The 22,755-nt window shown below is 68.5% G+C and overlaps 30 non-coding genes across 30 annotated transcripts; all 30 read right to left on the reverse strand.

The window, feature by feature from the left end:
* Positions 1–499: 499 nt before the first annotated feature.
* LOC132245208 (U1 spliceosomal RNA) lies at positions 500–663 on the reverse strand. Its single transcript, XR_009457040.1, has one exon. It is a non-coding gene; the product is annotated as a U1 spliceosomal RNA (small nuclear RNA).
* Positions 664–1,236: 573 nt separating this feature from the next.
* LOC132245145 (U1 spliceosomal RNA) lies at positions 1,237–1,400 on the reverse strand. Its single transcript, XR_009456977.1, has one exon. It is a non-coding gene; the product is annotated as a U1 spliceosomal RNA (small nuclear RNA).
* Positions 1,401–2,021: 621 nt separating this feature from the next.
* Positions 2,022–2,185, reverse strand: LOC132245146 (U1 spliceosomal RNA). Its single transcript, XR_009456978.1, has one exon. It is a non-coding gene; the product is annotated as a U1 spliceosomal RNA (small nuclear RNA).
* A 579-nt stretch (positions 2,186–2,764) lies between these two features.
* On the reverse strand, positions 2,765–2,928 carry LOC132245147 (U1 spliceosomal RNA). Its single transcript, XR_009456979.1, has one exon. It is a non-coding gene; the product is annotated as a U1 spliceosomal RNA (small nuclear RNA).
* A 621-nt stretch (positions 2,929–3,549) lies between these two features.
* Positions 3,550–3,713, reverse strand: LOC132245189 (U1 spliceosomal RNA). Its single transcript, XR_009457021.1, has one exon. It is a non-coding gene; the product is annotated as a U1 spliceosomal RNA (small nuclear RNA).
* Positions 3,714–4,292: 579 nt separating this feature from the next.
* Positions 4,293–4,456, reverse strand: LOC132245148 (U1 spliceosomal RNA). The gene has a single exon (XR_009456980.1). It is a non-coding gene; the product is annotated as a U1 spliceosomal RNA (small nuclear RNA).
* Positions 4,457–5,077: 621 nt separating this feature from the next.
* On the reverse strand, positions 5,078–5,241 carry LOC132245215 (U1 spliceosomal RNA). Its single transcript, XR_009457045.1, has one exon. It is a non-coding gene; the product is annotated as a U1 spliceosomal RNA (small nuclear RNA).
* Positions 5,242–5,814: 573 nt separating this feature from the next.
* On the reverse strand, positions 5,815–5,978 carry LOC132245150 (U1 spliceosomal RNA). The gene has a single exon (XR_009456982.1). It is a non-coding gene; the product is annotated as a U1 spliceosomal RNA (small nuclear RNA).
* Positions 5,979–6,551: 573 nt separating this feature from the next.
* LOC132245151 (U1 spliceosomal RNA) lies at positions 6,552–6,715 on the reverse strand. Its single transcript, XR_009456983.1, has one exon. It is a non-coding gene; the product is annotated as a U1 spliceosomal RNA (small nuclear RNA).
* Positions 6,716–7,336: 621 nt separating this feature from the next.
* LOC132245190 (U1 spliceosomal RNA) lies at positions 7,337–7,500 on the reverse strand. Its single transcript, XR_009457022.1, has one exon. It is a non-coding gene; the product is annotated as a U1 spliceosomal RNA (small nuclear RNA).
* Positions 7,501–8,073: 573 nt separating this feature from the next.
* On the reverse strand, positions 8,074–8,237 carry LOC132245152 (U1 spliceosomal RNA). Its single transcript, XR_009456984.1, has one exon. It is a non-coding gene; the product is annotated as a U1 spliceosomal RNA (small nuclear RNA).
* A 621-nt stretch (positions 8,238–8,858) lies between these two features.
* LOC132245216 (U1 spliceosomal RNA) lies at positions 8,859–9,022 on the reverse strand. The gene has a single exon (XR_009457046.1). It is a non-coding gene; the product is annotated as a U1 spliceosomal RNA (small nuclear RNA).
* Positions 9,023–9,595: 573 nt separating this feature from the next.
* On the reverse strand, positions 9,596–9,759 carry LOC132245153 (U1 spliceosomal RNA). Its single transcript, XR_009456985.1, has one exon. It is a non-coding gene; the product is annotated as a U1 spliceosomal RNA (small nuclear RNA).
* A 573-nt stretch (positions 9,760–10,332) lies between these two features.
* On the reverse strand, positions 10,333–10,496 carry LOC132245154 (U1 spliceosomal RNA). Its single transcript, XR_009456986.1, has one exon. It is a non-coding gene; the product is annotated as a U1 spliceosomal RNA (small nuclear RNA).
* Positions 10,497–11,117: 621 nt separating this feature from the next.
* On the reverse strand, positions 11,118–11,281 carry LOC132245238 (U1 spliceosomal RNA). The gene has a single exon (XR_009457069.1). It is a non-coding gene; the product is annotated as a U1 spliceosomal RNA (small nuclear RNA).
* Positions 11,282–11,854: 573 nt separating this feature from the next.
* On the reverse strand, positions 11,855–12,018 carry LOC132245241 (U1 spliceosomal RNA). Its single transcript, XR_009457072.1, has one exon. It is a non-coding gene; the product is annotated as a U1 spliceosomal RNA (small nuclear RNA).
* Positions 12,019–12,585: 567 nt separating this feature from the next.
* On the reverse strand, positions 12,586–12,749 carry LOC132245155 (U1 spliceosomal RNA). The gene has a single exon (XR_009456987.1). It is a non-coding gene; the product is annotated as a U1 spliceosomal RNA (small nuclear RNA).
* Positions 12,750–13,370: 621 nt separating this feature from the next.
* Positions 13,371–13,534, reverse strand: LOC132245191 (U1 spliceosomal RNA). Its single transcript, XR_009457023.1, has one exon. It is a non-coding gene; the product is annotated as a U1 spliceosomal RNA (small nuclear RNA).
* Positions 13,535–14,107: 573 nt separating this feature from the next.
* On the reverse strand, positions 14,108–14,271 carry LOC132244965 (U1 spliceosomal RNA). Its single transcript, XR_009456796.1, has one exon. It is a non-coding gene; the product is annotated as a U1 spliceosomal RNA (small nuclear RNA).
* A 621-nt stretch (positions 14,272–14,892) lies between these two features.
* Positions 14,893–15,056, reverse strand: LOC132245240 (U1 spliceosomal RNA). The gene has a single exon (XR_009457071.1). It is a non-coding gene; the product is annotated as a U1 spliceosomal RNA (small nuclear RNA).
* Positions 15,057–15,629: 573 nt separating this feature from the next.
* LOC132245156 (U1 spliceosomal RNA) lies at positions 15,630–15,793 on the reverse strand. Its single transcript, XR_009456988.1, has one exon. It is a non-coding gene; the product is annotated as a U1 spliceosomal RNA (small nuclear RNA).
* A 621-nt stretch (positions 15,794–16,414) lies between these two features.
* Positions 16,415–16,578, reverse strand: LOC132245209 (U1 spliceosomal RNA). The gene has a single exon (XR_009457041.1). It is a non-coding gene; the product is annotated as a U1 spliceosomal RNA (small nuclear RNA).
* Positions 16,579–17,151: 573 nt separating this feature from the next.
* Positions 17,152–17,315, reverse strand: LOC132245157 (U1 spliceosomal RNA). Its single transcript, XR_009456989.1, has one exon. It is a non-coding gene; the product is annotated as a U1 spliceosomal RNA (small nuclear RNA).
* Positions 17,316–17,936: 621 nt separating this feature from the next.
* LOC132245158 (U1 spliceosomal RNA) lies at positions 17,937–18,100 on the reverse strand. Its single transcript, XR_009456990.1, has one exon. It is a non-coding gene; the product is annotated as a U1 spliceosomal RNA (small nuclear RNA).
* A 567-nt stretch (positions 18,101–18,667) lies between these two features.
* LOC132245159 (U1 spliceosomal RNA) lies at positions 18,668–18,831 on the reverse strand. The gene has a single exon (XR_009456991.1). It is a non-coding gene; the product is annotated as a U1 spliceosomal RNA (small nuclear RNA).
* A 621-nt stretch (positions 18,832–19,452) lies between these two features.
* Positions 19,453–19,616, reverse strand: LOC132245192 (U1 spliceosomal RNA). The gene has a single exon (XR_009457024.1). It is a non-coding gene; the product is annotated as a U1 spliceosomal RNA (small nuclear RNA).
* A 573-nt stretch (positions 19,617–20,189) lies between these two features.
* Positions 20,190–20,353, reverse strand: LOC132245161 (U1 spliceosomal RNA). Its single transcript, XR_009456993.1, has one exon. It is a non-coding gene; the product is annotated as a U1 spliceosomal RNA (small nuclear RNA).
* A 621-nt stretch (positions 20,354–20,974) lies between these two features.
* Positions 20,975–21,138, reverse strand: LOC132245162 (U1 spliceosomal RNA). Its single transcript, XR_009456994.1, has one exon. It is a non-coding gene; the product is annotated as a U1 spliceosomal RNA (small nuclear RNA).
* A 573-nt stretch (positions 21,139–21,711) lies between these two features.
* On the reverse strand, positions 21,712–21,875 carry LOC132245163 (U1 spliceosomal RNA). The gene has a single exon (XR_009456995.1). It is a non-coding gene; the product is annotated as a U1 spliceosomal RNA (small nuclear RNA).
* Positions 21,876–22,508: 633 nt separating this feature from the next.
* LOC132245164 (U1 spliceosomal RNA) lies at positions 22,509–22,672 on the reverse strand. Its single transcript, XR_009456996.1, has one exon. It is a non-coding gene; the product is annotated as a U1 spliceosomal RNA (small nuclear RNA).
* Positions 22,673–22,755: the final 83 nt, after the last annotated feature.

A 22,755-nucleotide genomic window follows, 5' to 3' on the forward strand; every position in this document is an offset into this window, starting at 1 on the left:
GCTGCATCCCCCAGAGCCCTGCCTCCCCTGGCCAGTCGCCTGCGTCCTCCCCGTCCCTGGCCCTGCAACAGGCAGGCAGAGACCACAAATGCCCCAGGGCCACAGCTCGGCGGGCGGGCCACGAACGTCATCCTCCTCGTCATCGTCACGGTTGTCTTTGTCGGCGGCCTGGGCCTGGGCCTGGGCCTGGGCCTGGGCCTGGTCTTGGTCTTGGTCTTGGGCCTGGGCCTGGGCCTGGGCCTGGCCCTTGCCAGTCAGCCAGCCGCCCCCTGGTGGCAGCTGCAAAGGCCTCCAAGGAGCCCGGCGGGCGGGTGCTCAGCTTGCAGGCCACCTTTCCCCGACCCTACCTTCTGAGGAGGCGGCGGCGGCGGCGACGACGACGTCCGACGAAAGCTGTATCCTGCTCTGTGCCGTACCACATGCCAAAAGCCAGTCTCTGCAAGGCCGGGGCCGGTCCCACCCTCCACTGCTGCTTTTAGCACCGCGCAAGCAAGGCAGGCGGGGGAAAGCGCGCACGCAGTCCCCCACTACCACAAATTATGCAGTCGAGTTTCCCGCATTTGGGGAAATCGCAGGGCTCAGCATGCCCGGAGTGCAAGGGGCAGGCCTCGCCCTGGGTAGCCCGCCTACGTGGTCACGGTGCTTCCCCTGCCAGGTAAGTATGCCCAGCTAGGCCCTGGCACAGGGTCCCTCCCAGCCCTGCGCCCCTCCGCAGGCCTGGCGAGCACAGCCAAGCCCTCCGCTCCCTTCCCTTCACGCTCGCCCGCAACCCCCTTCCCCACCACGCTGCATCCCCCAGAGCCCTGCCTCCCCTGGCTAGTCGCCTGCGTCCTCCCCGTCCCTGGCCCTGCAACAGGCAGGCAGAGACCACAAATGCCCCAGGGCCACAGCTCGGCGGGCGGGCCACGAACGTCATCCTCCTCGTCATCGTCAAGGTTGTCTTTGTGGGCGGCCTGGGCCTGGGCCTGGGCCTGGGCCTGGCCCTTGCCCGCCAGCCAACCGCCCCCTGGTGGTAGCTCCAAAGGCCTCCAAGGAGCCCGGCGGGCGGGTGCTCAGCTTGCAGGCCACCTTTCCCCGACCCTACCTTCTGAGGAGGCGGCGGCGGCGGCGACGACGACGTCCGACGAAAGCTGTATCCTGCCCTGTGCCGTGCCACATGCCAAGAGCCAGTCTCTGCAAGGCCGGGGCCGGTCCCACCCTCCACTGCTGCTTTTAGCATCGCGCAAGCAAGGCAGGCGGGGGAAAGCGCGCACGCAGTCCCCCACTACCACAAATTATGCAGTCGAGTTTCCCGCATTTGGGGAAATCGCAGGGGTCAGCATGCCCGGAGTGCAAGGGGCAGGCCTCGCCCTGGGTAGCCCGCCTACGTGGTCACGGTGCTTCCCCTGCCAGGTAAGTATGCCCAGCTAGGCCCTGGCACAGGGTCCCTCCCAGCCCTGCGCCCCTCCGCAGGCCTGGCGAGCACAGCCAAGCCCTCCGCTCCCTTCCCTTCACGCTCGCCCGCAACCCCCTTCCCCACCACGCTGCATCCCCCAGAGCCCTGCCTCCCCTGGCCAGTCGCCTGCGTCCTCCCCGTCCCTGGCCCTGCAACAGGCAGGCAGAGACCACAAATGCCCCAGGGCCACAGCTCGGCGGGCGGGCCACGAACGTCATCCTCCTCGTCATCGTCACGGTTGTCTTTGTCGGCGGCCTGGGCCTGGGCCTGGGCCTGGGCCTGGGCCTGGTCTTGGTCTTGGTCTTGGGCCTGGGCCTGGGCCTGGGCCTGGCCCTTGCCAGTCAGCCAGCCGCCCCCTGGTGGCAGCTGCAAAGGCCTCCAAGGAGCCCGGCGGGCGGGTGCTCAGCTTGCAGGCCACCTTTCCCCGACCCTACCTTCTGAGGAGGCGGCGGCGGCGGCGACGACGACGTCCGACGAAAGCTGTATCCTGCTCTGTGCCGTACCACATGCCAAAAGCCAGTCTCTGCAAGGCCAGGGCCGGTCCCACCCTCCACTGCTGCTTTTAGCACCGCGCAAGCAAGGCAGGCGGGGGAAAGCGCGCACGCAGTCCCCCACTACCACAAATTATGCAGTCGAGTTTCCCGCATTTGGGGAAATCGCAGGGGTCAGCATGCCCGGAGTGCAAGGGGCAGGCCTCGCCCTGGGTAGCCCGCCTACGTGGTCACGGTGCTTCCCCTGCCAGGTAAGTATGCCCAGCTAGGCCCTGGCACAGGGTCCCTCCCAGCCCTGCGCCCCTCCGCAGGCCTGGCGAGCACAGCCAAGCCCTCCGCTCCCTTCCCTTCACGCTCGCCCGCAACCCCCTTCCCCACCACGCTGCATCCCCCAGAGCCCTGCCTCCCCTGGCTAGTCGCCTGCGTCCTCCCCGTCCCTGGCCCTGCAACAGGCAGGCAGAGACCACAAATGCCCCAGGGCCACAGCTCGGCGGGCGGGCCACGAACGTCATCCTCCTCGTCATCGTCAAGGTTGTCTTTGTGGGCGGCCTGGGCCTGGGCCTGGGCCTGGGCCTGGGCCTGGCCCTTGCCCGCCAGCCAACCGCCCCCTGGTGGTAGCTCCAAAGGCCTCCAAGGAGCCCGGCGGGCGGGTGCTCAGCTTGCAGGCCACCTTTCCCCGACCCTACCTTCTGAGGAGGCGGCGGCGGCGGCGACGACGACGTCCGACGAAAGCTGTATCCTGCCCTGTGCCGTGCCACATGCCAAGAGCCAGTCTCTGCAAGGCCGGGGCCGGTCCCACCCGCCACTGCTGCTTTTAGCATCGCGCAAGCAAGGCAGGCGGGGGAAAGCGCGCACGCAGTCCCCCACTACCACAAATTATGCAGTCGAGTTTCCCGCATTTGGGGAAATCGCAGGGGTCAGCATGCCCGGAGTGCAAGGGGCAGGCCTCGCCCTGGGTAGCCCGCCTACGTGGTCACGGTGCTTCCCCTGCCAGGTAAGTATGCCCAGCTAGGCCCTGGCACAGGGTCCCTCCCAGCCCTGCGCCCCTCCGCAGGCCTGGCGAGCACAGCCAAGCCCTCCGCTCCCTTCCCTTCACGCTCGCCCGCAACCCCCTTCCCCACCACGCTGCATCCCCCAGAGCCCTGCCTCCCCTGGCCAGTCGCCTGCGTCCTCCCCGTCCCTGGCCCTGCAACAGGCAGGCAGAGACCACAAATGCCCCAGGGCCACAGCTCGGCGGGCGGGCCACGAACGTCATCCTCCTCGTCATCGTCACGGTTGTCTTTGTCGGCGGCCTGGGCCTGGGCCTGGGCCTGGGCCTGGGCCTGGTCTTGGTCTTGGTCTTGGGCCTGGGCCTGGGCCTGGGCCTGGCCCTTGCCAGTCAGCCAGCCGCCCCCTGGTGGCAGCTGCAAAGGCCTCCAAGGAGCCCGGCGGGCGGGTGCTCAGCTTGCAGGCCACCTTTCCCCGACCCTACCTTCTGAGGAGGCGGCGGCGGCGGCCACGACGACGTCCGACCAAAGCTGTATCCTGCTCTGTGCCGTACCACATGCCAAGAGCCAGTCTCTGCAAGGCCGGGGCCGGTCCCACCCTCCACTGCTGCTTTTAGCACCGCGCAAGCAAGGCAGGCGGGGGAAAGCGCGCACGCAGTCCCCCACTACCACAAATTATGCAGTCGAGTTTCCCGCATTTGGGGAAATCGCAGGGGTCAGCATGCCCGGAGTGCAAGGGGCAGGCCTCGCCCTGGGTAGCCCGCCTACGTGGTCACGGTGCTTCCTCTGCCAGGTAAGTATGCCCAGCTAGGCCCTGGCACAGGGTCCCTCCCAGCCCTGCGCCCCTCTGCAGGCCTGGCGAGCACAGCCAAGCCCTCCGCTCCCTTCCCTTCACGCTCGCCCGCAACCCCCTTCCCCACCACGCTGCATCCCCCAGAGCCCTGCCTCCCCTGGCCAGTCGCCTGCGTCCTCCCCGTCCCTGGCCCTGCAACAGGCAGGCAGAGACCACAAATGCCCCAGGGCCACAGCTCGGCGGGCGGGCCACGAACGTCATCCTCCTCGTCATCGTCAAGGTTGTCTTTGTGGGCGGCCTGGGCCTGGGCCTGGGCCTGGGCCTGGGCCTGGCCCTTGCCCGCCAGCCAACCGCCCCCTGGTGGTAGCTCCAAAGGCCTCCAAGGAGCCCGGCGGGCGGGTGCTCAGCTTGCAGGCCACCTTTCCCCGACCCTACCTTCTGAGGAGGCGGCGGCGGCGGCGACGACGACGTCCGACGAAAGCTGTATCCTGCCCTGTGCCGTGCCACATGCCAAGAGCCAGTCTCTGCAAGGCCGGGGCCGGTCCCACCCTCCACTGCTGCTTTTAGCACCGCGCAAGCAAGGCAGGCGGGGGAAAGCGCGCACGCAGTCCCCCACTACCACAAATTATGCAGTCGAGTTTCCCGCATTTGGGGAAATCGCAGGGGTCAGCATGCCCGGAGTGCAAGGGGCAGGCCTCGCCCTGGGTAGCCCGCCTACGTGGTCACGGTGCTTCCCCTGCCAGGTAAGTATGCCCAGCTAGGCCCTGGCACAGGGTCCCTCCCAGCCCTGCGCCCCTCCGCAGGCCTGGCGAGCACAGCCAAGCCCTCCGCTCCCTTCCCTTCACGCTCGCCCGCAACCCCCTTCCCCACCACGCTGCATCCCCCAGAGCCCTGCCTCCCCTGGCCAGTCGCCTGCGTCCTCCCCGTCCCTGGCCCTGCAACAGGCAGGCAGAGACCACAAATGCCCCAGGGCCACAGCTCGGCGGGCGGGCCACGAACGTCATCCTCCTCGTCATCGTCACGGTTGTCTTTGTCGGCGGCCTGGGCCTGGGCCTGGGCCTGGGCCTGGGCCTGGTCTTGGTCTTGGTCTTGGGCCTGGGCCTGGGCCTGGGCCTGGCCCTTGCCAGTCAGCCAGCCGCCCCCTGGTGGCAGCTGCAAAGGCCTCCAAGGAGCCCGGCGGGCGGGTGCTCAGCTTGCAGGCCACCTTTCCCCGACCCTACCTTCTGAGGAGGCGGCGGCGGCGGCGACGACGACGTCCGACGAAAGCTGTATCCTGCTCTGTGCCGTACCACATGCCAAAAGCCAGTCTCTGCAAGGCCAGGGCCGGTCCCACCCTCCACTGCTGCTTTTAGCACCGCGCAAGCAAGGCAGGCGGGGGAAAGCGCGCACGCAGTCCCCCACTACCACAAATTATGCAGTCGAGTTTCCCGCATTTGGGGAAATCGCAGGGGTCAGCATGCCCGGAGTGCAAGGGGCAGGCCTTGCCCTGGGTAGCCCGCCTACGTGGTCACGGTGCTTCCTCTGCCAGGTAAGTATGCCCAGCTAGGCCCTGGCACAGGGTCCCTCCCAGCCCTGCGCCCCTCCGCAGGCCTGGCGAGCACAGCCAAGCCCTCCGCTCCCTTCCCTTCACGCTCGCCCGCAACCCCCTTCCCCACCACGCTGCATCCCCCAGAGCCCTGCCTCCCCTGGCCAGTCGCCTGCGTCCTCCCCGTCCCTGGCCCTGCAACAGGCAGGCAGAGACCACAAATGCCCCAGGGCCACAGCTCGGCGGGCGGGCCACGAACGTCATCCTCCTCGTCATCGTCACGGTTGTCTTTGTGGGCGGCCTGGGCCTGGGCCTGGGCCTGGGCCTGGCCCTTGCCCGCCAGCCAACCGCCCCCTGGTGGTAGCTCCAAAGGCCTCCAAGGAGCCCGGCGGGCGGGTGCTCAGCTTGCAGGCCACCTTTCCCCGACCCTACCTTCTGAGGAGGCGGCGGCGGCGGCCACGACGACGTCCGACCAAAGCTGTATCCTGCCCTGTGCCGTGCCACATGCCAAGAGCCAGTCTCTGCAAGGCCGGGGCCGGTCCCACCCGCCACTGCTGCTTTTAGCATCGCGCAAGCAAGGCAGGCGGGGGAAAGCGCGCACGCAGTCCCCCACTACCACAAATTATGCAGTCGAGTTTCCCGCATTTGGGGAAATCGCAGGGGTCAGCATGCCCGGAGTGCAAGGGGCAGGCCTCGCCCTGGGTAGCCCGCCTACGTGGTCACGGTGCTTCCCCTGCCAGGTAAGTATGCCCAGCTAGGCCCTGGCACAGGGTCCCTCCCAGCCCTGCGCCCCTCCGCAGGCCTGGCGAGCACAGCCAAGCCCTCCGCTCCCTTCCCTTCACGCTCGCCCGCAACCCCCTTCCCCACCACGCTGCATCCCCCAGAGCCCTGCCTCCCCTGGCCAGTCGCCTGCGTCCTCCCCGTCCCTGGCCCTGCAACAGGCAGGCAGAGACCACAAATGCCCCAGGGCCACAGCTCGGCGGGCGGGCCACGAACGTCATCCTCCTCGTCATCGTCAAGGTTGTCTTTGTGGGCGGCCTGGGCCTGGGCCTGGGCCTGGGCCTGGCCCTTGCCCGCCAGCCAACCGCCCCCTGGTGGTAGCTCCAAAGGCCTCCAAGGAGCCCGGCGGGCGGGTGCTCAGCTTGCAGGCCACCTTTCCCCGACCCTACCTTCTGAGGAGGCGGCGGCGGCGGCGACGACGACGTCCGACGAAAGCTGTATCCTGCCCTGTGCCGTGCCACATGCCAAGAGCCAGTCTCTGCAAGGCCGGGGCCGGTCCCACCCTCCACTGCTGCTTTTAGCACCGCGCAAGCAAGGCAGGCGGGGGAAAGCGCGCACGCAGTCCCCCACTACCACAAATTATGCAGTCGAGTTTCCCGCATTTGGGGAAATCGCAGGGGTCAGCATGCCCGGAGTGCAAGGGGCAGGCCTCGCCCTGGGTAGCCCGCCTACGTGGTCACGGTGCTTCCCCTGCCAGGTAAGTATGCCCAGCTAGGCCCTGGCACAGGGTCCCTCCCAGCCCTGCGCCCCTCCGCAGGCCTGGCGAGCACAGCCAAGCCCTCCGCTCCCTTCCCTTCACGCTCGCCCGCAACCCCCTTCCCCACCACGCTGCATCCCCCAGAGCCCTGCCTCCCCTGGCCAGTCGCCTGCGTCCTCCCCGTCCCTGGCCCTGCAACAGGCAGGCAGAGACCACAAATGCCCCAGGGCCACAGCTCGGCGGGCGGGCCACGAACGTCATCCTCCTCGTCATCGTCACGGTTGTCTTTGTCGGCGGCCTGGGCCTGGGCCTGGGCCTGGGCCTGGGCCTGGTCTTGGTCTTGGTCTTGGGCCTGGGCCTGGGCCTGGGCCTGGCCCTTGCCAGTCAGCCAGCCGCCCCCTGGTGGCAGCTGCAAAGGCCTCCAAGGAGCCCGGCGGGCGGGTGCTCAGCTTGCAGGCCACCTTTCCCCGACCCTACCTTCTGAGGAGGCGGCGGCGGCGGCCACGACGACGTCCGACCAAAGCTGTATCCTGCTCTGTGCCGTACCACATGCCAAGAGCCAGTCTCTGCAAGGCCGGGGCCGGTCCCACCCTCCACTGCTGCTTTTAGCACCGCGCAAGCAAGGCAGGCGGGGGAAAGCGCGCACGCAGTCCCCCACTACCACAAATTATGCAGTCGAGTTTCCCGCATTTGGGGAAATCGCAGGGGTCAGCATGCCCGGAGTGCAAGGGGCAGGCCTCGCCCTGGGTAGCCCGCCTACGTGGTCACGGTGCTTCCTCTGCCAGGTAAGTATGCCCAGCTAGGCCCTGGCACAGGGTCCCTCCCAGCCCTGCGCCCCTCCGCAGGCCTGGCGAGCACAGCCAAGCCCTCCGCTCCCTTCCCTTCACGCTCGCCCGCAACCCCCTTCCCCACCACGCTGCATCCCCCAGAGCCCTGCCTCCCCTGGCCAGTCGCCTGCGTCCTCCCCGTCCCTGGCCCTGCAACAGGCAGGCAGAGACCACAAATGCCCCAGGGCCACAGCTCGGCGGGCGGGCCACGAACGTCATCCTCCTCGTCATCGTCAAGGTTGTCTTTGTGGGCGGCCTGGGCCTGGGCCTGGGCCTGGGCCTGGCCCTTGCCCGCCAGCCAACCGCCCCCTGGTGGTAGCTCCAAAGGCCTCCAAGGAGCCCGGCGGGCGGGTGCTCAGCTTGCAGGCCACCTTTCCCCGACCCTACCTTCTGAGGAGGCGGCGGCGGCGGCGACGACGACGTCCGACGAAAGCTGTATCCTGCCCTGTGCCGTGCCACATGCCAAGAGCCAGTCTCTGCAAGGCCGGGGCCGGTCCCACCCTCCACTGCTGCTTTTAGCACCGCGCAAGGAAGGCAGGCGGGGGAAAGCGCGCACGCAGTCCCCCACTACCACAAATTATGCAGTCGAGTTTCCCGCATTTGGGGAAATCGCAGGGGTCAGCATGCCCGGAGTGCAAGGGGCAGGCCTCGCCCTGGGTAGCCCGCCTACGTGGTCACGGTGCTTCCCCTGCCAGGTAAGTATGCCCAGCTAGGCCCTGGCACAGGGTCCCTCCCAGCCCTGCGCCCCTCCGCAGGCCTGGCGAGCACAGCCAAGCCCTCCGCTCCCTTCCCTTCACGCTCGCCCGCAACCCCCTTCCCCACCACGCTGCATCCCCCAGAGCCCTGCCTCCCCTGGCCAGTCGCCTGCGTCCTCCCCGTCCCTGGCCCTGCAACAGGCAGGCAGAGACCACAAATGCCCCAGGGCCACAGCTCGGCGGGCGGGCCACGAACGTCATCCTCCTCGTCATCGTCACGGTTGTCTTTGTCGGCGGCCTGGGCCTGGGCCTGGGCCTGGGCCTGGGCCTGGTCTTGGTCTTGGTCTTGGGCCTGGGCCTGGGCCTGGGCCTGGCCCTTGCCAGTCAGCCAGCCGCCCCCTGGTGGCAGCTGCAAAGGCCTCCAAGGAGCCCGGCGGGCGGGTGCTCAGCTTGCAGGCCACCTTTCCCCGACCCTACCTTCTGAGGAGGCGGCGGCGGCGGCGACGACGACGTCCGACGAAAGCTGTATCCTGCTCTGTGCCGTACCACATGCCAAAAGCCAGTCTCTGCAAGGCCAGGGCCGGTCCCACCCTCCACTGCTGCTTTTAGCACCGCGCAAGCAAGGCAGGCGGGGGAAAGCGCGCACGCAGTCCCCCACTACCACAAATTATGCAGTCGAGTTTCCCGCATTTGGGGAAATCGCAGGGGTCAGCATGCCCGGAGTGCAAGGGGCAGGCCTTGCCCTGGGTAGCCCGCCTACGTGGTCACGGTGCTTCCTCTGCCAGGTAAGTATGCCCAGCTAGGCCCTGGCACAGGGTCCCTCCCAGCCCTGCGCCCCTCCGCAGGCCTGGCGAGCACAGCCAAGCCCTCCGCTCCCTTCCCTTCACGCTCGCCCGCAACCCCCTTCCCCACCACGCTGCATCCCCCAGAGCCCTGCCTCCCCTGGCCAGTCGCCTGCGTCCTCCCCGTCCCTGGCCCTGCAACAGGCAGGCAGAGACCACAAATGCCCCAGGGCCACAGCTCGGCGGGCGGGCCACGAACGTCATCCTCCTCGTCATCGTCACGGTTGTCTTTGTGGGCGGCCTGGGCCTGGGCCTGGGCCTGGGCCTGGCCCTTGCCCGCCAGCCAACCGCCCCCTGGTGGTAGCTCCAAAGGCCTCCAAGGAGCCCGGCGGGCGGGTGCTCAGCTTGCAGGCCACCTTTCCCCGACCCTACCTTCTGAGGAGGCGGCGGCGGCGGCCACGACGACGTCCGACCAAAGCTGTATCCTGCCCTGTGCCGTGCCACATGCCAAGAGCCAGTCTCTGCAAGGCCGGGGCCGGTCCCACCCGCCACTGCTGCTTTTAGCATCGCGCAAGCAAGGCAGGCGGGGGAAAGCGCGCACGCAGTCCCCCACTACCACAAATTATGCAGTCGAGTTTCCCGCATTTGGGGAAATCGCAGGGGTCAGCATGCCCGGAGTGCAAGGGGCAGGCCTCGCCCTGGGTAGCCCGCCTACGTGGTCACGGTGCTTCCCCTGCCAGGTAAGTATGCCCAGCTAGGCCCTGGCACAGGGTCCCTCCCAGCCCTGCGCCCCTCCGCAGGCCTGGCGAGCACAGCCAAGCCCTCCGCTCCCTTCCCTTCACGCTCGCCCGCAACCCCCTTCCCCACCACGCTGCATCCCCCAGAGCCCTGCCTCCCCTGGCCAGTCGCCTGCGTCCTCCCCGTCCCTGGCCCTGCAACAGGCAGGCAGAGACCACAAATGCCCCAGGGCCACAGCTCGGCGGGCGGGCCACGAACGTCATCCTCCTCGTCATCGTCAAGGTTGTCTTTGTGGGCGGCCTGGGCCTGGGCCTGGGCCTGGGCCTGGCCCTTGCCCGCCAGCCAACCGCCCCCTGGTGGTAGCTCCAAAGGCCTCCAAGGAGCCCGGCGGGCGGGTGCTCAGCTTGCAGGCCACCTTTCCCCGACCCTACCTTCTGAGGAGGCGGCGGCGGCGGCGACGACGACGTCCGACGAAAGCTGTATCCTGCCCTGTGCCGTGCCACATGCCAAGAGCCAGTCTCTGCAAGGCCGGGGCCGGTCCCACCCTCCACTGCTGCTTTTAGCACCGCGCAAGCAAGGCAGGCGGGGGAAAGCGCGCACGCAGTCCCCCACTACCACAAATTATGCAGTCGAGTTTCCCGCATTTGGGGAAATCGCAGGGGTCAGCATGCCCGGAGTGCAAGGGGCAGGCCTCGCCCTGGGTAGCCCGCCTACGTGGTCACGGTGCTTCCCCTGCCAGGTAAGTATGCCCAGCTAGGCCCTGGCACAGGGTCCCTCCCAGCCCTGCGCCCCTCCGCAGGCCTGGCGAGCACAGCCAAGCCCTCCGCTCCCTTCCCTTCACGCTCGCCCGCAACCCCCTTCCCCACCACGCTGCATCCCCCAGAGCCCTGCCTCCCCTGGCCAGTCGCCTGCGTCCTCCCCGTCCCTGGCCCTGCAACAGGCAGGCAGAGACCACAAATGCCCCAGGGCCACAGCTCGGCGGGCGGGCCACGAACGTCATCCTCCTCGTCATCGTCACGGTTGTCTTTGTCGGCGGCCTGGGCCTGGGCCTGGGCCTGGGCCTGGGCCTGGTCTTGGTCTTGGTCTTGGGCCTGGGCCTGGGCCTGGGCCTGGCCCTTGCCAGTCAGCCAGCCGCCCCCTGGTGGCAGCTGCAAAGGCCTCCAAGGAGCCCGGCGGGCGGGTGCTCAGCTTGCAGGCCACCTTTCCCCGACCCTACCTTCTGAGGAGGCGGCGGCGGCGGCGACGACGACGTCCGACGAAAGCTGTATCCTGCTCTGTGCCGTACCACATGCCAAAAGCCAGTCTCTGCAAGGCCAGGGCCGGTCCCACCCTCCACTGCTGCTTTTAGCACCGCGCAAGCAAGGCAGGCGGGGGAAAGCGCGCACGCAGTCCCCCACTACCACAAATTATGCAGTCGAGTTTCCCGCATTTGGGGAAATCGCAGGGGTCAGCATGCCCGGAGTGCAAGGGGCAGGCCTTGCCCTGGGTAGCCCGCCTACGTGGTCACGGTGCTTCCTCTGCCAGATAAGTATGCCCAGCTAGGCCCTGGCACAGGGTCCCTCCCAGCCCTGCGCCCCTCCGCAGGCCTGGCGAGCACAGCCAAGCCCTCCGCTCCCTTCCCTTCACGCTCGCCCGCAACCCCCTTCCCCACCACGCTGCATCCCCCAGAGCCCTGCCTCCCCTGGCCAGTCGCCTGCGTCCTCCCCGTCCCTGGCCCTGCAACAGGCAGGCAGAGACCACAAATGCCCCAGGGCCACAGCTCGGCGGGCGGGCCACGAACGTCATCCTCCTCGTCATCGTCACGGTTGTCTTTGTCGGCGGCCTGGGCCTGGGCCTGGGCCTGGGCCTGGCCCTTGCCCGCCAGCCAACCGCCCCCTGGTGGTAGCTCCAAAGGCCTCCAAGGAGCACGGCGGGCGGGTGCTCAGCTTGCAGGCCACCTTTCCCCGACCCTACCTTCTGAGGAGGCGGCGGCGGCGGCGACGACGACGTCCGACGAAAGCTGTATCCTGCCCTGTGCCGTGCCACATGCCAAGAGCCAGTCTCTGCAAGGCCGGGGCCGGTCCCACCCTCCACTGCTGCTTTTAGCATCGCGCAAGCAAGGCAGGCGGGGGAAAGCGCGCACGCAGTCCCCCACTACTACAAATTATGCAGTCGAGTTTCCCGCATTTGGGGAAATCGCAGGGCTCACCATGCCCGGAGTGCAAGGGGCAGGCCTCGCCCTGGGTAGCCCGCCTACGTGGTCACGGTGCTTCCCCTGCCAGGTAAGTATGCCCAGCTAGGCCCTGGCACAGGGTCCCTCCCAGCCCTGCGCCCCTCCGCAGGCCTGGCGAGCACAGCCAAGCCCTCCGCTCCCTTCCCTTCACGCTCGCCCGCAACCCCCTTCCCCACCACGCTGCATCCCCCAGAGCCCTGCCTCCCCTGGCTAGTCGCCTGCGTCCTCCCCGTCCCTGGCCCTGCAACAGGCAGGCAGAGACCACAAATGCCCCAGGGCCACAGCTCGGCGGGCGGGCCACGAACGTCATCCTCCTCGTCATCGTCAAGGTTGTCTTTGTGGGCGGCCTGGGCCTGGGCCTGGGCCTGGCCCTTGCCCGCCAGCCAACCGCCCCCTGGTGGTAGCTCCAAAGGCCTCCAAGGAGCCCGGCGGGCGGGTGCTCAGCTTGCAGGCCACCTTTCCCCGACCCTACCTTCTGAGGAGGCGGCGGCGGCGGCGACGACGACGTCCGTCGAAAGCTGTATCCTGCCCTGTGCCGTGCCACATGCCAAGAGCCAGTCTCTGCAAGGCCGGGGCCGGTCCCACCCTCCACTGCTGCTTTTAGCATCGCGCAAGCAAGGCAGGCGGGGGAAAGCGCGCACGCAGTCCCCCACTACCACAAATTATGCAGTCGAGTTTCCCGCATTTGGGGAAATCGCAGGGGTCAGCATGCCCGGAGTGCAAGGGGCAGGCCTCGCCCTGGGTAGCCCGCCTACGTGGTCACGGTGCTTCCCCTGCCAGGTAAGTATGCCCAGCTAGGCCCTGGCACAGGGTCCCTCCCAGCCCTGCGCCCCTCCGCAGGCCTGGCGAGCACAGCCAAGCCCTCCGCTCCCTTCCCTTCACGCTCGCCCGCAACCCCCTTCCCCACCACGCTGCATCCCCCAGAGCCCTGCCTCCCCTGGCCAGTCGCCTGCGTCCTCCCCGTCCCTGGCCCTGCAACAGGCAGGCAGAGACCACAAATGCCCCAGGGCCACAGCTCGGCGGGCGGGCCACGAACGTCATCCTCCTCGTCATCGTCACGGTTGTCTTTGTCGGCGGCCTGGGCCTGGGCCTGGGCCTGGGCCTGGGCCTGGTCTTGGTCTTGGTCTTGGGCCTGGGCCTGGGCCTGGGCCTGGCCCTTGCCAGTCAGCCAGCCGCCCCCTGGTGGCAGCTGCAAAGGCCTCCAAGGAGCCCGGCGGGCGGGTGCTCAGCTTGCAGGCCACCTTTCCCCGACCCTACCTTCTGAGGAGGCGGCGGCGGCGGCCACGACGACGTCCGACCAAAGCTGTATCCTGCTCTGTGCCGTACCACATGCCAAGAGCCAGTCTCTGCAAGGCCGGGGCCGGTCCCACCCTCCACTGCTGCTTTTAGCACCGCGCAAGCAAGGCAGGCGGGGGAAAGCGCGCACGCAGTCCCCCACTACCACAAATTATGCAGTCGAGTTTCCCGCATTTGGGGAAATCGCAGGGGTCAGCATGCCCGGAGTGCAAGGGGCAGGCCTCGCCCTGGGTAGCCCGCCTACGTGGTCACGGTGCTTCCTCTGCCAGGTAAGTATGCCCAGCTAGGCCCTGGCACAGGGTCCCTCCCAGCCCTGCGCCCCTCCGCAGGCCTGGCGAGCACAGCCAAGCCCTCCGCTCCCTTCCCTTCACGCTCGCCCGCAACCCCCTTCCCCACCACGCTGCATCCCCCAGAGCCCTGCCTCCCCTGGCCAGTCGCCTGCGTCCTCCCCGTCCCTGGCCCTGCAACAGGCAGGCAGAGACCACAAATGCCCCAGGGCCACAGCTCGGCGGGCGGGCCACGAACGTCATCCTCCTCGTCATCGTCAAGGTTGTCTTTGTGGGCGGCCTGGGCCTGGGCCTGGGCCTGGGCCTGGCCCTTGCCCGCCAGCCAACCGCCCCCTGGTGGTAGCTCCAAAGGCCTCCAAGGAGCCCGGCGGGCGGGTGCTCAGCTTGCAGGCCACCTTTCCCCGACCCTACCTTCTGAGGAGGCGGCGGCGGCGGCGACGACGACGTCCGACGAAAGCTGTATCCTGCCCTGTGCCGTGCCACATGCCAAGAGCCAGTCTCTGCAACGCCGGGGCCGGTCCCACCCTCCACTGCTGCTTTTAGCATCGCGCAAGCAAGGCAGGCGGGGGAAAGCGCGCACGCAGTCCCCCACTACCACAAATTATGCAGTCGAGTTTCCCGCATTTGGGGAAATCGCAGGGGTCAGCATGCCCGGAGTGCAAGGGGCAGGCCTCACCCTGGGTAGCCCGCCTACGTGGTCACGGTGCTTCCCCTGCCAGGTAAGTATGCCCAGCTAGGCCCTGGCACAGGGTCCCTCCCAGCCCTGCGCCCCTCCGCAGGCCTGGCGAGCACAGCCAAGCCCTCCGCTCCCTTCCCTTCACGCTCGCCCGCAACCCCCTTCCCCACCACGCTGCATCCCCCAGAGCCCTGCCTCCCCTGGCCAGTCGCCTGCGTCCTCCCCGTCCCTGGCCCTGCAACAGGCAGGCAGAGACCACAAATGCCCCAGGGCCACAGCTCGGCGGGCGGGCCACGAACGTCATCCTCCTCGTCATCGTCACGGTTGTCTTTGTCGGCGGCCTGGGCCTGGGCCTGGGCCTGGGCCTGGGCCTGGTCTTGGTCTTGGTCTTGGGCCTGGTCCTGGGCCTGGGCCTGGCCCTTGCCAGTCAGCCAGCCGCCCCCTGGTGGCAGCTGCAAAGGCCTCCAAGGAGCCCGGCGGGCGGGTGCTCAGCTTGCAGGCCACCTTTCCCCGACCCTACCTTCTGAGGAGGCGGCGGCGGCGGCGACGACGACGTCCGACGAAAGCTGTATCCTGCTCTGTGCCGTACCACATGCCAAAAGCCAGTCTCTGCAAGGCCAGGGCCGGTCCCACCCTCCACTGCTGCTTTTAGCACCGCGCAAGCAAGGCAGGCGGGGGAAAGCGCGCACGCAGTCCCCCACTACCACAAATTATGCAGTCGAGTTTCCCGCATTTGGGGAAATCGCAGGGGTCAGCATGCCCGGAGTGCAAGGGGCAGGCCTTGCCCTGGGTAGCCCGCCTACGTGGTCACGGTGCTTCCTCTGCCAGATAAGTATGCCCAGCTAGGCCCTGGCACAGGGTCCCTCCCAGCCCTGCGCCCCTCCGCAGGCCTGGCGAGCACAGCCAAGCCCTCCGCTCCCTTCCCTTCACGCTCGCCCGCAACCCCCTTCCCCACCACGCTGCATCCCCCAGAGCCCTGCCTCCCCTGGCCAGTCGCCTGCGTCCTCCCCGTCCCTGGCCCTGCAACAGGCAGGCAGAGACCACAAATGCCCCAGGGCCACAGCTCGGCGGGCGGGCCACGAACGTCATCCTCCTCGTCATCGTCACGGTTGTCTTTGTGGGCGGCCTGGGCCTGGGCCTGGGCCTGGGCCTGGCCCTTGCCCGCCAGCCAACCGCCCCCTGGTGGTAGCTCCAAAGGCCTCCAAGGAGCCCGGCGGGCGGGTGCTCAGCTTGCAGGCCACCTTTCCCCGACCCTACCTTCTGAGGAGGCGGCGGCGGCGGCGACGACGACGTCCGACGAAAGCTGTATCCTGCCCTGTGCCGTGCCACATGCCAAGAGCCAGTCTCTGCAAGGCCGGGGCCGGTCCCACCCTCCACTGCTGCTTTTAGCACCGCGCAAGCAAGGCAGGCGGGGGAAAGCGCGCACGCAGTCCCCCACTACCACAAATTATGCAGTCGAGTTTCCCGCATTTGGGGAAATCGCAGGGGTCAGCATGCCCGGAGTGCAAGGGGCAGGCCTCGCCCTGGGTAGCCCGCCTACGTGGTCACGGTGCTTCCCCTGCCAGGTAAGTATGCCCAGCTAGGCCCTGGCACAGGGTCCCTCCCAGCCCTGCGCCCCTCCGCAGGCCTGGCGAGCACAGCCAAGCCCTCCGCTCCCTTCCCTTCACGCTCGCCCGCAACCCCCTTCCCCACCACGCTGCATCCCCCAGAGCCCTGCCTCCCCTGGCCAGTCGCCTGCGTCCTCCCCGTCCCTGGCCCTGCAACAGGCAGGCAGAGACCACAAATGCCCCAGGGCCACAGCTCGGCGGGCGGGCCACGAACGTCATCCTCCTCGTCATCGTCACGGTTGTCTTTGTCGGCGGCCTGGGCCTGGGCCTGGGCCTGGGCCTGGTCTTGGTCTTGGTCTTGGTCTTGGGCCTGGGCCTGGGCCTGGGCCTGGCCCTTGCCAGTCAGCCAGCCGCCCCCTGGTGGCAGCTGCAAAGGCCTCCAAGGAGCCCGGCGGGCGGGTGCTCAGCTTGCAGGCCACCTTTCCCCGACCCTACCTTCTGAGGAGGCGGCGGCGGCGGCGACGACGACGTCCGACGAAAGCTGTATCCTGCTCTGTGCCGTACCACATGCCAAAAGCCAGTCTCTGCAAGGCCGGGGCCGGTCCCACCCTCCACTGCTGCTTTTAGCACCGCGCAAGCAAGGCAGGCGGGGGAAAGCGCGCACGCAGTCCCCCACTACCACAAATTATGCAGTCGAGTTTCCCGCATTTGGGGAAATCGCAGGGCTCAGCATGCCCGGAGTGCAAGGGGCAGGCCTCGCCCTGGGTAGCCCGCCTACGTGGTCACGGTGCTTCCCCTGCCAGGTAAGTATGCCCAGCTAGGCCCTGGCACAGGGTCCCTCCCAGCCCTGCGCCCCTCCGCAGGCCTGGCGAGCACAGCCAAGCCCTCCGCTCCCTTCCCTTCACGCTCGCCCGCAACCCCCTTCCCCACCACGCTGCATCCCCCAGAGCCCTGCCTCCCCTGGCTAGTCGCCTGCGTCCTCCCCGTCCCTGGCCCTGCAACAGGCAGGCAGAGACCACAAATGCCCCAGGGCCACAGCTCGGCGGGCGGGCCACGAACGTCATCCTCCTCGTCATCGTCAAGGTTGTCTTTGTGGGCGGCCTGGGCCTGGGCCTGGGCCTGGGCCTGGCCCTTGCCCGCCAGCCAACCGCCCCCTGGTGGTAGCTCCAAAGGCCTCCAAGGAGCCCGGCGGGCGGGTGCTCAGCTTGCAGGCCACCTTTCCCCGACCCTACCTTCTGAGGAGGCGGCGGCGGCGGCGACGACGACGTCCGACGAAAGCTGTATCCTGCCCTGTGCCGTGCCACATGCCAAGAGCCAGTCTCTGCAAGGCCGGGGCCGGTCCCACCCTCCACTGCTGCTTTTAGCACCGCGCAAGCAAGGCAGGCGGGGGAAAGCGCGCACGCAGTCCCCCACTACCACAAATTATGCAGTCGAGTTTCCCGCATTTGGGGAAATCGCAGGGGTCAGCATGCCCGGAGTGCAAGGGGCAGGCCTCGCCCTGGGTAGCCCGCCTACGTGGTCACGGTGCTTCCCCTGCCAGGTAAGTATGCCCAGCTAGGCCCTGGCACAGGGTCCCTCCCAGCCCTGCGCCCCTCCGCAGGCCTGGCGAGCACAGCCAAGCCCTCCGCTCCCTTCCCTTCACGCTCGCCCGCAACCCCCTTCCCCACCACGCTGCATCCCCCAGAGCCCTGCCTCCCCTGGCCAGTCGCCTGCGTCCTCCCCGTCCCTGGCCCTGCAACAGGCAGGCAGAGACCACAAATGCCCCAGGGCCACAGCTCGGCGGGCGGGCCACGAACGTCATCCTCCTCGTCATCGTCACGGTTGTCTTTGTCGGCGGCCTGGGCCTGGGCCTGGGCCTGGGCCTGGTCTTGGTCTTGGTCTTGGTCTTGGGCCTGGGCCTGGGCCTGGGCCTGGCCCTTGCCAGTCAGCCAGCCGCCCCCTGGTGGCAGCTGCAAAGGCCTCCAAGGAGCCCGGCGGGCGGGTGCTCAGCTTGCAGGCCACCTTTCCCCGACCCTACCTTCTGAGGAGGCGGCGGCGGCGGCGACGACGACGTCCGACGAAAGCTGTATCCTGCTCTGTGCCGTACCACATGCCAAAAGCCAGTCTCTGCAAGGCCAGGGCCGGTCCCACCCTCCACTGCTGCTTTTAGCACCGCGCAAGCAAGGCAGGCGGGGGAAAGCGCGCACGCAGTCCCCCACTACCACAAATTATGCAGTCGAGTTTCCCGCATTTGGGGAAATCGCAGGGGTCAGCATGCCCGGAGTGCAAGGGGCAGGCCTCGCCCTGGGTAGCCCGCCTACGTGGTCACGGTGCTTCCCCTGCCAGGTAAGTATGCCCAGCTAGGCCCTGGCACAGGGTCCCTCCCAGCCCTGCGCCCCTCCGCAGGCCTGGCGAGCACAGCCAAGCCCTCCGCTCCCTTCCCTTCACGCTCGCCCGCAACCCCCTTCCCCACCACGCTGCATCCCCCAGAGCCCTGCCTCCCCTGGCTAGTCGCCTGCGTCCTCCCCGTCCCTGGCCCTGCAACAGGCAGGCAGAGACCACAAATGCCCCAGGGCCACAGCTCGGCGGGCGGGCCACGAACGTCATCCTCCTCGTCATCGTCAAGGTTGTCTTTGTGGGCGGCCTGGGCCTGGGCCTGGGCCTGGGCCTGGCCCTTGCCCGCCAGCCAACCGCCCCCTGGTGGTAGCTCCAAAGGCCTCCAAGGAGCCCGGCGGGCGGGTGCTCAGCTTGCAGGCCACCTTTCCCCGACCCTACCTTCTGAGGAGGCGGCGGCGGCGGCGACGTCCGACGAAAGCTGTATCCTGCCCTGTGCCGTGCCACATGCCAAGAGCCAGTCTCTGCAAGGCCGGGGCCGGTCCCACCCGCCACTGCTGCTTTTAGCATCGCGCAAGCAAGGCAGGCGGGGGAAAGCGCGCACGCAGTCCCCCACTACCACAAATTATGCAGTCGAGTTTCCCGCATTTGGGGAAATCGCAGGGGTCAGCATGCCCGGAGTGCAAGGGGCAGGCCTCGCCCTGGGTAGCCCGCCTACGTGGTCACGGTGCTTCCCCTGCCAGGTAAGTATGCCCAGCTAGGCCCTGGCACAGGGTCCCTCCCAGCCCTGCGCCCCTCCGCAAGCCTGGCGAGCACAGCCAAGCCCTCCGCTCCCTTCCCTTCACGCTCGCCCGCAACCCCCTTCCCCACCACGCTGCATCCCCCAGAGCCCTGCCTCCCCTGGCCAGTCGCCTGCGTCCTCCCCGTCCCTGGCCCTGCAACAGGCAGGCAGAGACCACAAATGCCCCAGGGCCACAGCTCGGCGGGCGGGCCATGAACGTCATCCTCCTCGTCATCGTCACGGTTGTCTTTGTCGGCGGCCTGGGCCTGGGCCTGGGCCTGGGCCTGGGCCTGGTCTTGGTCTTGGTCTTGGGCCTGGGCCTGGGCCTGGGCCTGGCCCTTGCCAGTCAGCCAGCCGCCCCCTGGTGGCAGCTGCAAAGGCCTCCAAGGAGCCCGGCGGGCGGGTGCTCAGCTTGCAGGCCACCTTTCCCCGACCCTACCTTCTGAGGAGGCGGCGGCGGCGGCCACGACGACGTCCGACCAAAGCTGTATCCTGCTCTGTGCCGTACCACATGCCAAGAGCCAGTCTCTGCAAGGCCGGGGCCGGTCCCACCCTCCACTGCTGCTTTTAGCACCGCGCAAGCAAGGCAGGCGGGGGAAAGCGCGCACGCAGTCCCCCACTACCACAAATTATGCAGTCGAGTTTCCCGCATTTGGGGAAATCGCAGGGGTCAGCATGCCCGGAGTGCAAGGGGCAGGCCTCGCCCTGGGTAGCCCGCCTACGTGGTCACGGTGCTTCCTCTGCCAGGTAAGTATGCCCAGCTAGGCCCTGGCACAGGGTCCCTCCCAGCCCTGCGCCCCTCCGCAGGCCTGGCGAGCACAGCCAAGCCCTCCGCTCCCTTCCCTTCACGCTCGCCCGCAACCCCCTTCCCCACCACGCTGCATCCCCCAGAGCCCTGCCTCCCCTGGCCAGTCGCCTGCGTCCTCCCCGTCCCTGGCCCTGCAACAGGCAGGCAGAGACCACAAATGCCCCAGGGCCACAGCTCGGCGGGCGGGCCACGAACGTCATCCTCCTCGTCATCGTCAAGGTTGTCTTTGTGGGCGGCCTGGGCCTGGGCCTGGGCCTGGGCCTGGCCCTTGCCCGCCAGCCAACCGCCCCCTGGTGGTAGCTCCAAAGGCCTCCAAGGAGCCCGGCGGGCGGGTGCTCAGCTTGCAGGCCACCTTTCCCCGACCCTACCTTCTGAGGAGGCGGCGGCGGCGGCGACGACGACGTCCGACGAAAGCTGTATCCTGCCCTGTGCCGTGCCACATGCCAAGAGCCAGTCTCTGCAAGGCCGGGGCCGGTCCCACCCGCCACTGCTGCTTTTAGCATCGCGCAAGCAAGGCAGGCGGGGGAAAGCGCGCACGCAGTCCCCCACTACCACAAATTATGCAGTCGAGTTTCCCGCATTTGGGGAAATCGCAGGGGTCAGCATGCCCGGAGTGCAAGGGGCAGGCCTCGCCCTGGGTAGCCCGCCTACGTGGTCACGGTGCTTCCCCTGCCAGGTAAGTATGCCCAGCTAGGCCCTGGCACAGGGTCCCTCCCAGCCCTGCGCCCCTCCGCAGGCCTGGCGAGCACAGCCAAGCCCTCCGCTCCCTTCCCTTCACGCTCGCCCGCAACCCCCTTCCCCACCACGCTGCATCCCCCAGAGCCCTGCCTCCCCTGGCCAGTCGCCTGCGTCCTCCCCGTCCCTGGCCCTGCAACAGGCAGGCAGAGACCACAAATGCCCCAGGGCCACAGCTCGGCGGGCGGGCCACGAACGTCATCCTCCTCGTCATCGTCACGGTTGTCTTTGTCGGCGGCCTGGGCCTGGGCCTGGGCCTGGGCCTGGGCCTGGTCTTGGTCTTGGTCTTGGGCCTGGGCCTGAGCCTGGGCCTGGCCCTTGCCAGTCAGCCAGCCGCCCCCTGGTGGCAGCTGCAAAGGCCTCCAAGGAGCCCGGCGGGCGGGTGCTCAGCTTGCAGGCCACCTTTCCCCGACCCTACCTTCTGAGGAGGCGGCGGCGGCGGCGACGACGACGTCCGACGAAAGCTGTATCCTGCTCTGTGCCGTACCACATGCCAAGAGCCAGTCTCTGCAAGGCCGGGGCCGGTCCCACCCTCCACTGCTGCTTTTAGCACCGCGCAAGCAAGGCAGGCGGGGGAAAGCGCGCACGCAGTCCCCCACTACCACAAATTATGCAGTCGAGTTTCCCGCATTTGGGGAAATCGCAGGGGTCAGCATGCCCGGAGTGCAAGGGGCAGGCCTCGCCCTGGGTAGCCCGCCTACGTGGTCACGGTGCTTCCCCTGCCAGGTAAGTATGCCCAGCTAGGCCCTGGCACAGGGTCCCTCCCAGCCCTGCGCCCCTCCGCAGGCCTGGCGAGCACAGCCAAGCCCTCCGCTCCCTTCCCTTCACGCTCGCCCGCAACCCCCTTCCCCACCACGCTGCATCCCCCAGAGCCCTGCCTCCCCTGGCCAGTCGCCTGCGTCCTCCCCGTCCCTGGCCCTGCAACAGGCAGGCAGAGACCACAAATGCCCCAGGGCCACAGCTCGGCGGGCGGGCCACGAACGTCATCCTCCTCGTCATCGTCAAGCTTGTCTTTGTCGGCGGCCTGGGCCTGGGCCTGGGCCTGGGCCTGGCCCTTGCCCGCCAGCCAACCGCCCCCTGGTGGTAGCTCCAAAGGCCTCCAAGGAGCCCGGCGGGCGGGTGCTCAGCTTGCAGGCCACCTTTCCCCGACCCTACCTTCTGAGGAGGCGGCGGCGGCGGCGACGACGACGTCCGACGAAAGCTGTATCCTGCCCTGTGCCGTGCCACATGCCAAGAGCCAGTCTCTGCAAGGCCGGGGCCGGTCCCACCCTCCACTGCTGCTTTTAGCATCGCGCAAGCAAGGCAGGCGGGGGAAAGCGCGCACGCAGTCCCCCACTACCACAAATTATGCAGTCGAGTTTCCCGCATTTGGGGAAATCGCAGGGGTCAGCATGCCCGGAGTGCAAGGGGCAGGCCTCGCCCTGGGTAGCCCGCCTACGTGGTCACGGTGCTTCCCCTGCCAGGTAAGTATGCCCAGCTAGGCCCTGGCACAGGGTCCCTCCCAGCCCTGCGCCCCTCCGCAGGCCTGGCGAGCACAGCCAAGCCCTCCGCTCCCTTCCCTTCACGCTCGCCCGCAACCCCCTTCCCCACCACGCTGCATCCCCCAGAGCCCTGCCTCCCCTGGCCAGTCGCCTGCGTCCTCCCCGTCCCTGGCCCTGCAACAGGCAGGCAGAGACCACAAATGCCCCAGGGCCACAGCTCGGCGGGCGGGCCACGAACGTCATCCTCCTCGTCATCGTCACGGTTGTCTTTGTCGGCGGCCTGGGCCTGGGCCTGGGCCTGGGCCTGGGCCTGGGCCTGGTCTTGGTCTTGGTCTTGGGCCTGGGCCTGGGCCTGGGCCTGGGCCTGGCCCTTGCCAGTCAGCCAGCCGCCCCCTGGTGGCAGCTGCAAAGGCCTCCAAGGAGCCCGGCGGGCGGGTGCTCAGCTTGCAGGCCACCTTTCCCCGACCCTACCTTCTGAGGAGGCGGCGGCGGCGGCCACGACGACGTCCGACCAAAGCTGTATCCTGCTCTGTGCCGTACCACATGCCAAGAGCCAGTCTCTGCAAGGCCGGGGCCGGTCCCACCCTCCACTGCTGCTTTTAGCACCGCGCAAGCAAGGCAGGCGGGGGAAAGCGCGCACGCAGTCCCCCACTACCACAAATTATGCAGTCGAGTTTCCCGCATTTGGGGAAATCGCAGGGGTCAGCATGCCCGGAGTGCAAGGGGCAGGCCTCGCCCTGGGTAGCCCGCCTACGTGGTCACGGTGCTTCCCCTGCCAGGTAAGTATGCCCAGCTAGGCCCTGGCACAGGGTCCCTCCCAGCCCTGCGCCCCTCCGCAGGCCTGGCGAGCACAGCCAAGCCCTCCGCTCC

Source organism: Alligator mississippiensis, chromosome 14, assembly GCF_030867095.1.
Source record: "Alligator mississippiensis isolate rAllMis1 chromosome 14, rAllMis1, whole genome shotgun sequence".
NCBI classification, from domain to species: domain Eukaryota; kingdom Metazoa; phylum Chordata; order Crocodylia; family Alligatoridae; genus Alligator; species Alligator mississippiensis.